Source organism: Arachis stenosperma, chromosome 4 (genome assembly GCF_014773155.1).
Source record: "Arachis stenosperma cultivar V10309 chromosome 4, arast.V10309.gnm1.PFL2, whole genome shotgun sequence".
Classification (NCBI taxonomy): domain Eukaryota; kingdom Viridiplantae; phylum Streptophyta; class Magnoliopsida; order Fabales; family Fabaceae; genus Arachis; species Arachis stenosperma.
In genome coordinates, this window is record NC_080380.1 from 84,580,494 (window position 1) to 84,593,812 (window position 13,319).

Here is a 13,319-nt window from a genome sequence, read left to right on the forward strand (position 1 = left end):
TCTATTAGTTTTAGGACTCTATTAGTTTTGTTTTTATTTGCCACTATGAATTCTCACCCTTGTGGTTTTGGATATAGTTATGACTATGTTGTAGGTGATGAAAACTTGAATGATGGCTCACATTATGGGAGAGATGAAGTTTTGAGAAGGGAGCCACATCCATATGAGCAATCACCATGGCAACCTCCTTATTCAAGCTACTATGATGGTAATCCCTCCTACAATGCATATCATTCCAATGGATATAATGGTTCTTATCATGACTATTCCACTCAACCACCATCATTCCATGCACCATACTCCCAATATAGTCCTCAAACACCATCATTCCAACCACCATACTTTCAATCCTATTTCCACCAATTGCCTCCATACAATCCTAATCTATATTTTCCCTATGCATATCCTTGTGATAATTATGAGCAAGCAACCATTGAATCACCACCACTCCAACATCTTTACACTTGGTATCATTCCTCAAGAGCAAGAAGAGCTCCAAACCGCACTCACTAGTTTTACCTCTACCCTCCAAGAACTTATGTCCTATAGACTTCTACCTCCTACCAACAACCAAAACACCTTCCAACCTCCAAGCTTTGGTGAACATCCTTTCCAACCACATGATGAACTCTCCTTTCCATCACAACCCTCCATGGAAGAATATCCATGTCCATCAATCCAAGAGCCATATGATCCTACTTATGTTAGTGAAGAGGAACAAAAGTCAAAGGATCATCTCAAGGAAGCAATGCATCGGCTTCAAGCAACCATCCGTCAAAAGTTAGACTCATGGGATTCATGCCACAAGCAAAATATGTCCACGAATGATTGTGAAAAAGCGACCAAATAGGGAAGTATGAGGGAGATTTTAGAGTCTCAAGTTGAGCACAAGGAAATAGAGTGTGCCTTGCAGCGAACGGAAGAGATGGAGATTGTTGAAGAAGAAGAAGTAGAAGAAAACCTAGGGGAGGTTGAACAAGAAAGACGTTCCATCATTGAAGACAACTCTACATCAAGCGACAATGTTGATCTTGTTGAAGCTTCCTCCATTAAATGTGAGACCGATGTTGAGGAGGGTGCGCAATCTCCAACACATGACTTGATCAATGAGGAAGAGTTGCAAGAAGTCAGCAAACAAGAGGAAATTGAAGAAAGTTGTCAAAAGATGGAAATCATCATGGAGGAGCCAAAGGAAGTGGAACCTACAATGTTAAGACCAATGGACATTGATGAGCAGATAATTTATACGCTTTTTGGCATTGTTTTTAGTATGTTTTAGTTAGTTTTTATTATATTTTTATTAGTTTTTAGTTAAAATTTACTTTTCTGGACTTTACTATGAGTTTGTGTGTTTTTCTGTGATTTCAGGTATTTTCTGCCTGAAATTGAGGGACCTGAGCAAAAATCTGATTCAGAGGCTGAAAAGGACTGCAGATGCTGTTGGATTCTGACCTCCCTGCACTCGAAGTGAATTTTCTAGAGCTATAGAAGCCCAATTGATGCGCTCTCAATTGCGTTGGAAGGTAGACATTCTGGGATTTCCCGCAATATATAATAGTCCATACTTTGCCCGAGATTTAATGGCCCAAACCGGCGTTTCAAATCAGCTCAAAACTGCCCGGCGTTAAATGCCGGAACTGGCACAAGAATGGGAGTTAAACGCCCAAACTGGCACAAAAGCTGGCGTTTAACTCCAAGAAAAGTCTCTACACATGAAAGCTTCAATGCTCAGCCCAAGCACACACCAAGTGGGCCCGGAAGTGAATTTTTATGTCATTTACTCATCTTTATAAACCCTAAGCTACTAGTTCTCTACAAATAGGACCTTTTGTTATTGTATTTTCATCTTTAGATCTTTGAATCTTTTGATCACGTTTTGGGGGCTGGCCTCACGGCCATGCCTAGACCTTGTTCTTATGTAATTTCAACAGTAGAGTTTCTACACACCATAGATTAAGGTGTGGAGCTCTGCTGTACCTCGAGTATTAATGCAATTACTATTGTTCTTCTATTCAATTCAGCTTGTTCTTGTTCTAAGATATCACTTGTTCCTCAACTTGATGAATGTGATGATCTATGACACTCATCATCATTCTCACCTATGAATGTGTGCCTGACAACCACCTCCGTTCTACCTTAGATTGAGTGGATATCTTTTGGATCCCTTAATCGGAATCTTCGTGGTATAAGCTAGAATTGATGGCGGCATTCAAGAGAATCCGGAAGGTCTAAACCTTTTCTAGGGTATTCTGAGTAGGATTCAAGGATTGAATGACTGTGATAAGCTTCAAACTCCTGAAGGCTGGGTGTTAGTGACAGACGCAAGAGAATCACTAGATTCTATTCCAACCTGATTGAGAACCGACAGATGATTAGCCGTGCTATGACAGAGCGCGTTGAACATTTTCGCTGAGAGGACGGGACTGTAGCCACTGACAACGGTGATGCCCAACATACAGCTTGCCATGGAAAGGAGTAAGAAGGATTGGATAAAAACAGTAGGAAAGTAGAGAGACGGAAGGGACAAAGCATCTCCATACGCTTATCTGAAATTCTCACCAATGAATTACATAAGTATCTCTATCTTTATTTTATGCTTTATTCATAAATCATCCATAACCATTTGAATCTGCCTGACTGAGATTTACAAGATGACCATAGCTTGCTTCATACCAACAATCTCCGTGGGATCGACCCTTACTCGCGTAAGGTTTATTACTTGGACGACCCAGTGCACTTGCTGGTTAGTTGTGCGAAGTTGTGATAAAGAGTTGAGATTGCAATTGAGCGTACCATGTTGATGGCGCCATTGATGATCACAATTTTGTGCACCAAATTTTTGGCACCGTTGCCGGGGATTGTTTGAGTTTGGACAATTGACGGCTCATCTTGTTGCTTAGATTATGCTTAGATTAGGTATTTTTCTTTAAAGTTCTTAAGAATGAATTCTAGTGTTTCAAGGTGATGTTCTTATCATCACCAAAGCTGATTGATTCCCATCAATTTAGCTCTTGAATGTAATGTCCTGCTGAAGCTTGGCTAGCCATGTCTAATTTCTTTAGACTAAAGCTTTAGACTAACATTGCATGATTCCTGGAATTCTCATTAAGAATTTTGATATCCTTATTTTCTTTTTCACTTAATTTTCGAAAAAACCAAAAAAAATTACAAAATCATAAAAACCAAAAATATTTTGTGTTTCTTGTTGAGTCTAGTGTCTCATTTTAAGTTTGGTGTCAATTGCATGTTTCTGTTCTTTTTGCATTCTTCATGTGTCTTCATTGATCTTCAAGTTGTTCTTGATGTATTTACTTGCTCTAATCTTTAAATTCTCTTGTTTTGTGTGTTTTACTGTTTCTCATATGCATTCTCAATTTGTTAGTGTCAATAGTATATAAACTCCAAAGTTTGGTGTCTTGCATGTATTGTTTATTTGATTTTAGTTGCATTTTGATTATTCCTCATCATTAAAAATCCAAAAAATTTTTAATTTGTGTCTTTTCAAGTCAATAATACAGAGAATTGAAGATTCAGAACATACAGCAGAGGAATTACACAGAAAAAGCTGGGCGTTCAAAACGCCCAGTGAAGAAGGAAAACTGGAGTTTAAATGCCCAAAAGGGTAGCATTTTGGGCGTTAAATGCCAAAATGGATACCATTCTGGGCGTTTAACGCCAGGATGGCACAAGAGGCAAGATTTTGTTTTTAATTCAAATTTTTTTTCAAGTTTTCAAAATTTTTCAAAATCAAATCTTTTTCAAATCATATCTTTTCAATCAAATCTTTTTCAAAATCAATTTCTTTCCATTTTCAAAAATACTTGCTAACAATTAATGATTTGATTCAACATTTCAAGTGTGTTGCCTTTTCTGTTGAGAAAGATTTAATGTCTGAATCATATCTTTTAAATTTCTTGTTAGCCAAGTCATTAATTTTCAAAATCAAATCTTTTTAAATTGTTTTTCAAATCATATCTTCTCAATCATATCTTTTTAAAACCATAACTTTTCAATCATATCTTTTTAATCACATCTTTTTCAAAATAGTTTTCAATCATATATTTTTTATTTCTAATTTCAAAATCTTTTTCAAAATCACTTTATTTCTTTCCCACTCTTAGTTTTCGAAAATCATCAATCAATTTTTCAAAATGTTTTTAAAATCTTTTTAATTTATTTTCGAAAATTTCTTCCCCTCTTCTCACATTCTTCTATTTATGGACTAACACTCCTCCTCAATGCACAATTCGAACTCCGTCTTTCTTGATAAGTTTGAATTCTACTACCCCTTCCTTCTATTTTTCTTTTCCTCTGACACCTCAAGGAATCTCTATACTGTGACATAGAGGATTCCATATTTTCTTGTTCTCTTCTCTTTCATATGAGCAGGAGCAAAGACAAAAGCATTCTTGTTGAGGCTGACCCTGAACCTAAAAGGACCTTGAAGCGAAAGCTAAGAGAAGCTAAGGCACAACTCTCTGTAGAGGACCTAACAGAAATCTTCAAACAAGAGGAAGGCATGGCAGCCGAAAATAACAACAATGCCAACAATGCAAGGAAGGTGCTGGGTGACTTTACTGCACCTACTCCCGACATTTATGGGAGAAGCATCTCTATCCCTGCCATTAGAGCAAACAACTTTGAGCTTAAGCCTCAATTAGTTTCTCTAATGCAACAGAATTGCAAGTTCCATGGACTTCCATTGGAAGATCCTCATCAGTTTTTAGCTGAATTCTTGCAAATCTGTGACACTGTCAAGACTAATGGGGTTGACCCTGAGGTCTACAGACTTATGCTATTCCCTTTTGCTGTAAGAGACAGAGCTAGGATATGGTTGGACTCACAACCTAAGGAAAGCCTGAACTCTTGGGAAAAGCTAGTCAATGCCTTCTTGGCAAAGTTTTTTCCACCTCAAAAATTGAGTAAGCTTAGAGTGGAAGTCCAAACCTTCAGATAGAAGGAAGGTGAATCCCTCTATGAAGCTTGGGAAAGATACAAACAATTGATCAGAAAGTGTCCTTCTGACATGCTTTCTGAATGGAGCGTCATAGGTATCTTCTATGATGGTCTGTCTGAACTGTCCAAGATGTCATTGGATAGCTCTGCTGGAGGATCTCTTCATCTGAAGAAGACGCCTACAGAAGCTCAAGAACTCATTGAAATGGTTGCAAATAACCAATTCATGTACACTTCTGAAAGGAATCCTGTGAACAATGGGACGAATCAGAAGAAAGGAGTTCTTGAGATTGATACTCTGAATGCCATATTGGCTCAGAACAAAATATTGACTCAGCAAGTCAATATGATCTCTCAATGTCTGTCTAGAATGCAAGCTGCACCAGGCAGTACTAAGGATGCTTCATCTGAAGAAGAAGCTTATGATCCTGAGAACCCTTCAATGGAAGAGGTGAATTACATGGGAGAACCCTGTGGAAACACCTATAATCCTTCATGGAGAAATCATCCAAATTTCTCATGGAAGGATCAATAGAGACCTCAACAAGGTTTCAACAACAATAATGGTGGAAGAATCAGGTGTAGCAATGGCAAGCCTTTTCCATCATATTCTCAGCAACAGACAGAGAATTCTAAGCAGAGCCACTCTGACTTAGCAACCATGGTCTCTGATCTAATCAAAACCACTCAAAGTTTCATGACTGAAACAAGGTCCTCCATTAGGAATTTGGAGGCACAAGTGGGACAGCTGAGCAAGAAAATTACTGAACTCCCTCCTAGTACTCTTCCAAGCAATACAGAAGAGAATCCAAAAGGAGAATGCAAGCCCATTAACATGACCCACATGGCCGAACTTGGAGAGGAGGAAGAGGCAGTGATCGCCACTGAGGAAGACCTCAATGGACGTCCACTGGCCTCCAATGAGTTCCCTAATGAGGAACCATGGGAATCTGAGGCTCATAATGAGACCATAGAGATTTCATTGGATTTACTTCTGCCATTCATGAGCTCTAATGAGTATTCTTCCTCTGAAGAGGATGAAGATGTCACTGAAGGGCAAGTTGCCAAGTACCTTGTAGCAATCATGAAGCTAAATGACAAGTTATTTGGTAATGAGACTTGGGAGAACGAACCTCCTTTGCTCACCAAAGAACTGGATGACTTGACTAGGCAGAGATTACCTCAAAAGAGACAGGATCCTGGGAAGTTTTCAATACCTTGTACCATAGGCACCATGACCTTTGAGAAGGCTCTGTGTGACCTAGGGTCAAGCATAAACCTCATGCCTCTCTCAGTAATGGAGAAGCTAGGGATCTTTGAGGTGAAAGCTGCAAGAATCTCACTAGAGATGGCAGACAATTCAAGAAAACAAGCTTATGGACTTGTAGAGGATGTTTTGGTGAAGGTTGAAGACCATTACATCCTTGCTGATTTCATAGTCCTAGAGACTGGGAAGTGCATGGATGAATCCATCATCCTTGGCAGACTCTTTCTAGCCACATCAAAGGCTGTGATTGATGTTGACAGAGGAGAATTGATCATTCAAGTGAATGAGGAATCCCTTGTGTTTAACGCTCAAGGATATCCCTCTGTTACCATGGAGAGGAAGCATGAAGAGCTTCTCTCAAAACAGAGTCAAAAAGAGCCCCCACAGTCAAACTCTAAGTTTAGTGTTGGGAGGCCACAACCAACTTCTAAGTTTGGTGTTGGGAGGCCACAACCAACTTCTAAGTTTGGTGTTGAACCCCCACATTCAAACTCTAAGTTTGGTGTTGGGAGGTTCCAACATTGCTCTGAGTATCTGTGAGGTTCAATGCGAGCCCACTGTCAAGCTACTGACATTAAAGAAGCGCTTGTTGGGAGGCAACCCAATGTTATATTTATCTATTTTCCTTTGTTATTTTATGTTTTCTGTAGGTTGATGATCATGGAAAGTCACAAAATCAATTGAAAAAGCAAAAATAGAATGAAAAACAGAAAGAAAAACAGCACACCCTGGAGGAAAACCTTGCTGGCATTTAAATGCCAGTAAGGGCAGCAAATGGGCGTTTAATGCCCAGTCTGGCACCATTTTGGGCATTTAATGCCAGAAAGGGGCACCAGACTGGCGTTAAACGCCAGGAAAGGGCAAGAAGCTGGCATTAAATACCAGAAATGGGCACCAGCCCGCGTTTAACGCCAGAATTGGCATAAAGAGCATTTTTGCTCGCCACTTGGTGCAGGGATGAATTTTCCTTGACACCTCAGGATCTGTAGACCCCACAGGATCCCAACCTACCCCACCACTCTCTCTCTTCTTCACCCATTCACCAATCAACTCAACACCTCTTCCCCAAAAACCCCTCACCTATCAAATCCTACCATTCTCTTCACCACTCACATCAATCCTTCATAAAACCCCACCTACCTCACCATTCAAATTCAAACCACTTTCCCTCCCAAACCCACCCATAATGGCCGAACTATACACCCCTCTCCACTCCTATATAAACCCATCTTCACCACCTCATTTTCACATAACCTAAACACTACTTCTCTCCCTTTGGCCGAACCACAAAGCCACCTCCATCTCCTCCATTTTTTCTTCTTCTACTATCTTCTTTCTTCTTTTACTCGAGGACGAGCAAACCCTCTAAGTTTGGTGTGGTAAAAGCATTGCTTTTTGTTTTTCTATAACCATTTATGGCATCTAAGGTTCAAGAGTTCTATGCCAATGCATGGATCACCAAGAACCATTATCAAAGTGTGAACCCGAACCCAAAGAATTGGCTTACAATGGTTCGGGGGAAATTCTTAGATTTTAGTCCGGAAAATGTAAGGTTGGCATTCAACTTGCCCATGATGCAAGGAGATGAACACCCTTACACTAGAAGGGTCAACTTTGATCAAAGGTTGGACCAAGTCCTTATGGACATTTGTGAAGAGGGCGCTCAATGGAAGAGAGATTCAAGAGGGAAGCCGGTCCAACTGAGAAGGCATGACCTCAAGCCCGTGGCTAGGGGATGGTTGGAGTTTATCCAACGCTCAATCATTCCCACTAGCAACCGGTCCGAAGTTACTATAGACCGGACCATCATGATTCATAGCATCATGATTGGAGAGGAAGTAGAAGTTCATGAGGTTATAGCCCACGAACTTTATAAGGTGGCGGATAAGTCCTCTATCTTGACAAGGTTAGCCTTTCCTCATCTCATTTGTCACCTCTGTTATTCAGTTGGAATTGACATAGAGGGAGACATCCTCATTGATGAGGACAAGCCCATCACTAAGAAAAGGATGGAGCAAACAAGAGATCCCACTCATCATGAAATCCCTCAGATACCTCAATGGATGCACTTTTCTCCACAAAACTATTGGGAGTAAATCAACACCTCCCTAGGAGAATTGAGTTCCAACATGGACAACTAAGGGTGGAGCACCAAGAACATTCCATCCTCCTCCATGAAATTAGAGAAGATCAAAGAATCATGAGAGAGGAGCAACAAAGGCAAGGAAGAGACATTGAGGAGCTCAAGCACTCCATAAGATCTTCAAGAGGAAGAACAAGAAGCCATCACTAAGGTGGACCCGTTCTTTAATCTCCTTGTTCTTTATTTTTCTGTTTTTTTCGAAAATTATGCTTTATGTTTTATCTATGTTTGTGTCTTATGATCATTAGTGTCTTAGTGTCTATGCCTTAAAGTTATGAATGTCCTATGAATCCATCACCTTTCTTAAATGAAAAATGTTCTTAATTGAAAAAGAGAAGAATTGCATGAATTTTGAATTTTATAACAGATTAATTATTTTGATGTGGTGGCAATATTTTGGTTTCTGAATGTATGCTTGAACAGTGCATATGTCTTTTGAATTTGTTGTTCATGAATGATTGGCTCTTGAAAGAATGATGAAAAAGGAGACATGTTACTGAGGATCTGAAAAATCATAAAAATGATTCTTGAAGCAAGAAAAAGCAGTGAATATTCAAAAAAAAACGGAAAGAAAAAAAAGGAAGGAAAAGAAAGAAATAAAGTTGTGATCCAAGGCAAAAAGAGTGTGCTTAAGAACCCTGGACACCTCTAATTGGGGACTCTAGCAAAGCTGAGTCACAATCTGAAAAGGTTCACCCAATTATATGTCTGTGGCATGTATGTATCCGGTGGTAATACTGGAAGACAGAGTGCTTTGGGCCACGGCCAAGACTCATAAAGTAGCTGTGTTCAAGAATCATCATACTTAACTAGGAGAATCAATAACACTATCTAGATTCTGAGTTCCTATAGAAGCCAATCATTCTGAATTTCAAAGGATAGAGTGAGATGCCAAAACTATTCAGAGGCAAAAAACTAAAAGCCCCACTCATCTAATTAATACTGATCTTCATAGATTTTTTGGAATTCATTGCATATTCTCTTCTTTTTATCTTATTTGATTTTCAGTTGCTTGGGGACAAGTAACAATTTAAGTTTGGTGTTGTGATGAGCGGATAATTTATACGCTTTCTGGCATTGTTTTTAGTATGTTTTAGTTAGTTTTTATTATATTTTTATTAGTTTTTAGTTATAATTCACTTTTCTGGACTTTACTATGAGTTTGTGTGTTTTTCTGTGATTTCAGGTATTTTCTGGCTGAAATTGAGGGACCTGAGCAAAAGTCTGATTCAGAGGCTGAAAAGGACTGTAGATGCTGTTGGATTCTGACCTCCCTGCACTCGAAGTAGATTTTCTGGAGCTACAGAAGCCCAATTGACGCGCTCTCAATTGCGTTGAAAAGTAGACATCCTGGGCTTTCCAGCAATGTATAATAGTTTATACTTTGTCCAAGATTTTATGGCCCAAACCGGCGTTCCAAATCAGCTCAAAACTGCCCGGCGTTAAACGCCGGAACTGGCACAAGAATGGGAGTTAAACGCCCAAACTGGCACAAAAGCTGGCGTTTAACTCCAAGAAAAGTCTCTACACATGAAAGCTTCAATGCTCAGCCCAAGCACACACCAAGTGGGCCCGGAAGTGGATTTTTATGTCATTTACTCATCTTTGTAAACCCTAATCTACATGTTCTCTACAAATAGGACCTTTTGCTATTGTATTTTCATCTTTAGATCTTTGAATCTTTTGATCACGTTTTGGGGGCTGGCCTCACGGCCATGCCTAGACCTTGTTCTTATGTATTTTCAACGGTGGAGTTTCTACACACCATAGATTAAGGTGTGGAGCTCTGCTGTACCTCGAGTATTAATGCAATTACTATTGTTCTTCTATTCAATTCAGCTTGTTCTTGTTCTAAGATATCACTTGTTCCTCAACTTGATGAATGTCATGATCTGTGACACTCATCATCATTCTCACCTATGAACGTGTGCCTGACAACCACCTCCGTTCTACCTTAGATTGAGTGGATATCTCTTGGATCCCTTAATCAGAATCTTCGTGGTATAAGCTAGAATTGATGGCGGCATTCAAGAGAATCTGGAAGGTCTAAACCTTTTCTGTGGTTTTCTGAGTAGGATTCAAGGATTGAATGACTGTGACGAGCTTCAAACTCCTGAAGGCTGGGCGTTAGTGACAGACGCAAAAAGAATCACTGGATTCTATTCCAACCTGATTGAGAACCGACAGATGATTAGCCGTGCTGTGACAGAGCGCATTGAACATTTTCACTGAGAGGACGGGACTGTAGCCACTGACAACGGTGATGGCCAACATACAGCTTACCATGGAAAGGAGTAAGAAGGATTGGATAAAGACAGTAGGAAAGCAGAGAGACGGAAGGGACAAAGCATCTCCATACGCTTATCTGAAATTCTCACCAATGAATTACATAGGTATCTCTATCTTTATTTTATGCTTTATTCATAAATCATCCATAACCATTTGAATTCGCCTGACTGAGATTTACAAGATGACCATAGCTTGCTTCATACCAACAATCTCCGTGGGATCGACCCTTACTCGCGTAAGGTTTATTACTTGGACGACCCAGTGCACTTGCTGGTTAGTTGTGCGAAGTTGTGATAAAGAGTTGAGATTGCAATTGAGCGTACCATGTTGATGGCGCCATTGATGATCACAATTTCGTGCACCAGACATCTTCCTTGCTAAGTTACCATCCAAATTACAAATTGAGTGGGTAATCACTTCATCCTTTAATTTCCTTGGCCCATATCAATATGCGTTGTTAGAAATGGATGGTCAACTTAAAACTCTTTGTGGGTTTGAGAGTAAGAAAGGATTGGATGTTGGTGGACAATTTGAATCAAGGTGCATAAGGGATGGATGTTCAAACTTTGAGATCCAAAAGTGGAGTGAAGCTCAATTCTATGGAATTAGGATAATGAGTAAGAGTTACAAAGAGAATTCAATAAGTTTGTCACCCTATTGGAAGCATGAAAATCAAGACGGAGGGAGGTTGATAAACAAAGTATAGGATCCCGGTGGTCATTGGAAATGCAAGCATTGGTGGGGATTCAAGGAAGAGTTCAAGCATAAGCCACCATAGAAAAGCCCCCACCAAATGTCCAACTTAAGGACTTGAAATAAAAGTGCTAGGTGGGAGACACCCCACCATGGTATACTCTCTCCACTCTCTTGTTGATTTGGTTAATAAGTGATTTGAGTTGCCATTGTAGATAGTTTTTTCCTCTTCATGTAGTTTTATCTTAATATCTTGGTTGTTAGTTGCTTAAAGTGCAAGTTATGTTTGTTTGCACTTGAAATTTTTTGTTAGTTCTGCATTTTAGTTGATCTTGAGTTGTAGGTAATGTTAGGGAGATTTTTAGCTGTTTATAATATTTTTGAAAAAAAAAAGGGTCAAGGACGCGTACGCACGCTGTGCGCGCACGCGTTCGTACGCGGATACAGGCCCATACATTTTCAGAGAGTTGGGCCACTCTCGCACCAACACTAGGCTAATGGCATAACCGCATGCACGCGTACGCGCACTGCGCGCATACGCGTCGATATACATATTTTGCAAATGTGCGCGCCCGCGAACATGCCGCGTGAGCGCCGATCCGCTGATGCAGTTCCCATACATATGACCCGAGAGTTATGCTAACTCTGGGCCAGCACTATGCCTTTAGCCCTGATGACAAGTCATCTTAGCCTAGTTTCACTAGTCTTTTTCTTTTGTTTTCACTTGAATTATGCACTTTCTTGAGCCATAAGCAAGCCAATTTGGTAGATTTTCATGCTTCCTTTAATTTAATCAACCATATGTGAATTGATGCAAATTCATGAGGTTTTATGCTATAATTGTTGCATATTATGATAGATTGAACACCTTATGATTTTGAGCATAGCTTTGATGTGTTTGGTTGACTAATGATAGGTGAAGATAGCTTGGAGAAAGGTTGAAGTAAGAAGGAATGGCTAGAAGCAAAGAGAGGACAATGAAACAAGTGAAATTGAACCAGGAAGCATAAAGTTGGACTTGAAGTTAGCCCTCAAACTTTGACACAAACTTTTGGGTGAAAAGTTAGCCTCAAAGTTAGCCCCCTAACTTGGAGGCTAACGTGAGAATTGAAAAATTCACCCAGGGCTAGCCAACGTTTGCGCCAACGTTAGCCCCCTAACTTGGAGGCTAACGTTGGCATGAAAATTCTTCCCAGGGTTGCTTAACGTTGGCATGAAAAATTCCTCTCAGGGCCACCCAACGTTTGCGCCAACGTTAGACCCCTAACTTGGAGGCTAACGTTGGCGCCACAAGCACACAAGGCAAGGCCAACGTTAGGGTCAAAGTTAGACCCCTAACGTTGGCACCAACGTGAGTAGCAGCAAAGTGATGCTATCTGATATGAAAAGTTAGCCTCAAAGTTAGACCCCTAACTTTGACTCAAACTTCTACTCCAACTTTGCAAAACTCAAATCCGGTTCAAATGGTTCACTTGGGTTTCTCTCCAAACTTCAAGAGCAATTAACCAAGGCCTCTTTCAACCCAATTCCACCAAGAGCAAGGGCCCAACTCAAGGCTTGAAGATCAATTGAAGAAAGTGTATAAATAGGCTAGAATTCAAGTTATTCCGGGGGCTCCCTTTTATCATTTTCATAGAGCTTTCCTTTTGAATTGTCAGATAGTTTTAGTTAATTTCTTAGTTTGGGGAAGGAGAGTTCCACTCTCTTCCTCTTAGTTTTATTGATTTAAATTTCAATTACAATTGTCTTGGATCTAGGGTTGGAGAATTGAAGGAATTCTGTTTCAATCTCACCTTGGATCTCTATGTTTATTTTCACTGCAATTTAAATTCCATTTCGGTTATTTGCTTCTTCATCTAATCTCTTTGCAATTTACAATTTCCTTGCTATTGTTCTTGTTGAATCTAGGAAGGCATTGAGATCTAGACTTGGTTTTCTAGTCTCTTGGGTCCTGAGATCTAAATTCCAACT